Consider the following 3,756-nt stretch of genomic DNA (forward strand, 5'->3'; position numbering starts at 1 on the left):
AAGGAGTTACAGGGGATGGTACAGACACAGCAGCAGTCGCACCCAGTGTTTGTAATTGTGAAGAAAGCTGTTTCATACCTTCAAGCATTAATGCGAGTTGTTTCTGTTGTTCAGCTTGTTGTTGCGCCATAGTAGTCACGGACTGAGAAAAACCTTCAAATAACTGTTGATGCTGTTGGAGAGTTTGATTTTGGTTACTCACGGCGTTTTTTAGAGCCTCAAAATCCGCCGTCTGCATGATGGCGAAGTATTCTGTAACGTTACAGAGCGGAGTCAGACGCACGCGGTAAAAACTAGATGAGGCTTTAATAAATGGGGCAAAAACAGAGATCGTAGTAGTAATACAGGCGAGGGTCAGAACCAGAGAGACAATAAACCAATGCATTAGAACAGAAACGATAGACAAAGAGTAAACCTGAGCCAAAATACAGAGTCAAAAACCGGAAGATCACAGAGTAAACAAAGCAGAACGGGCGAGACAAAAAACGGAGTCAAAAGGGAAAAAACGGGTCATACACGGTAATACAAAAAGATAGAGAACGCTCGGTATGTCGCTGGATAACAGTGGCAATACTTCGCGGAAAACAAGTGAAAATAGACTGACTTATATACAGTGAGATAATAACAAACAGCTGAAAGCAATCTCAGAATTCCGGAGATGACGAGCGAGAGAAGGCGCGCTGATTGGTGGAGTCCGGACACGTGTCAGACACAGATACATTCTGGGGGTTGGAGTCCTGAGGCAGAGATTGTCCATTGACAGATACAGAGGAGTCCTGGTTTTGGACTACACAGTCAGTAATAGACGTGACAAAAAGCCTTACTCTAACCTTACTTTGGCTGTGCCCAGATACCTTTTGCTACTGATGGCTGGTCCACAGGATCATCAGATTTTATTTGATGTTGAAGAAATCCCAGTCTTCGCTTGATAGACTGCCTCTGCACTGCTGGTGGCCAAATCAATTACACAGCACGATTCAGAGGCACAGCTGGCCTCACTGTGCAGGACCTGAGAGAGAGGTCTGCACAGGGTGGCTTTCCCTGTGGATCCCACAAGATCTGCAAAGTAATTAATAGTGGGAACAAATTTGCTTAAGAACTTCAGAAGTGCATTGGAGAGCAAGTCCACGACTATTTTTAAAAACATGATTAGTTTTTTTATGAGCATGGCTCCCAGAATGCAATGTTGGATTACAAGACTTTTCAAAAAGAAGATAAAAGTTACCAGGAATAATAAATGAATAAAATCTTAGGGCCCTATCGTACACCCTGCACAAGGCGCGTTGCGATGCTCTTCGCTACCTTACACCCCATCAACAGTCTTTATCATAGGTACTATTTGCTCACATAAAATCCTTTCATTTTCATAAGAATCGACAGTGTGCCTTATTATCCGGTACACCTTGAATTGGTATGAATTCTACAATTCAGGTATTAACCCCTCTAAAATCCCTTGTTGCCATGCCAGGCTACAGGTTTCTCTGCAGTAAAATAACTTATTTACATTCTGAAAATTTGAGGGCTTTGAAATCTCCTACAGGACACTCGGAAAAGGTGCCTGTTTTCTCTCTACTTCACTTAATAATTTCAGATCAGTAACAGGAATCAACAAATTCTGCAGGTTTGAAAATAGACATAAAAACTAGACAAACATAACGAGGCTAAAGGTTTTGGAGTATATAAACTGGTTGGTTTGTATTCAGGAAAAAGTTCAGGAAAGAGCCAATTTTGTGATTTTATTTATTGTATTTTGACGTTTGACCTTTTCTCAGGGTGCAGCAAGGAGGGACGAGGAGAGCGGACCCAAATGCCCCAAATTTTAAGAAAAAATCTACAAGACCGTACATAAATTTAGAAAGATAAGAGTTCTGCTTATTGCACCTTATTATCTCTCAAACTCAGTAAAGAATGCAAATTGTGGGGCGCCGAGTGGTCCAGCGGTCTAATGCGCTGCCACTATGAGCGGGAGGTCGCAGGTTGGAACCCCCGCTCATGCAGCTTTGCCATCAAGCTGCCGGTGCTTAGAGGGAGCAAAATTGGCTCTGCTCCCTCTGGGGTGGGTAGATGGCGCTCTCTCCCCATGACACTTAAGGTGGCGCTGGGCGGCACGAGGCGTCTGTGAGCGGATGAATCAGAACCTGGCCGCTGTGCTTTCCTCTGAGCGCGCTGGCTGCTCAGGCAGTGATTCATCCGCAGCAGCTCGAAAAAAGGGTGACTGACTTCACACGTGTCGGAGGAGGCGTGTGCTCGTCCGCATCCTCCGAAGGTCACAGCGTCACCGGTGATGGGGACACACAAAGGGGTGGGACAATTGGATATCCAAATTGGGAGAAAATGGGGATTAGAAATTAGAAATAAAATGATTTAAAAAAAAAGAAGAATGCAAATTGTTAATTACATTATTTATTTATTTTTTTCATAAATTCTGTGAGTTGTTTTTTACAGTGACAAACAGAAGGTCATTAAAAACGTCAAGAAATGCGGTTTCTACATTGTGGCTTTACCAGACTGTAGGTCTAAAAAGGTTTTGATATTCTAGCTTCGGCTGTAATTGGAAGGCAATAAGCTTGCAACGCAGTGAAATGGAGATCAGAAATAGACTGGTATTTGTTTAGATCAGCTAAACGTATGCCAAGAACTGTCCTGACTGCAAGAGACTGTTCCACTGAATGACTTTAAAGCAAAGAGCTACATTAATCTAGTGGGAATTAAAGCAGAACTATCAGGCAGACTATTTCTGAGAGGAGGTGTGAAGGTAGGATCTAGCTGGCATGAGTAGTTATATCTTAATTAACTCTGTGGAGATCGATGAAGTAGAGAGAGGACGTCTAGAATGTTCAGAAATCTCTAAAGAGGAGTGGAAGGCAGACCTTCAGGTCCTGTAAGCCTTTAGGAGAAGCCTGAATAGTTACAGTATGTATTTGTTATGTTTAGTTTATTTTATAGAATCCTTATTTAAAATACTTTTAGGAGTATAAGTAAAAGTTCTCTTTAGAATTCTTTACTTTAGAACTCTTTACTTGCTACTTTAGAAACCCAGGGTCGGAGTTTAGGGTTAGTCATGTTACCTCACCCCTCCCGAGAACAGAGGGTTAAACAACATGCACTAGATACTTGGTTGTTTCACCCTTGGCAGAACCACCTGCAATCAAGCGTTTGTGATAACTGGCAATAAGTCTTTTCTCAGCGATGCTGGTGTGCTTCGGGTCATTGTCCTGCTGCAGAACCCAAGTACACCTAAGCTTAAGGTCACAAACTGATGGACGGAAATTCTACTTCAGGATTTTCGGGTCAGTCATGTTGCAGCACCACTGGAGCAGAAAGGGGTTAAACAAACTGCATTAGATAATGGTAAAACTCTTCTTCTTTGCATGATACAGGTTTTACTAGCATTTGTGGATTGCATGGCAAACTGTGTTCACCGATAATGATTTCTGAAAGTGTTCCTGAGCCCATGTAGGGATTTCCAGTACAGAATCAGTTCTGCCTGTTTTTAATGCAGTGTCACCTCTGGTTTTCTAAATCTTTTGATGGTATTATGTACTGCAGATGATGAGATATCCAAAGTCTTCACAATGTTTTATTAAAGATGTTTGTGAAACTTTTCCACAGGTTTTAGACAGTTTTTACACAGATTTTAGACAGTTTTCCGCAGATGAGGGAGTATCTAGGAGTCTATGTATAAGGCAACATATTATGTAAAACTCACTTTTTGTGTGCTTTTGTATTTCCATTTGGGTCTTAACTGCCCTAAAA

The sequence above is a fragment of the Astyanax mexicanus genome, chromosome 4, assembly GCF_023375975.1.
Source record: "Astyanax mexicanus isolate ESR-SI-001 chromosome 4, AstMex3_surface, whole genome shotgun sequence".
NCBI classification, from domain to species: Eukaryota; Metazoa; Chordata; class Actinopteri; order Characiformes; family Acestrorhamphidae; genus Astyanax; species Astyanax mexicanus.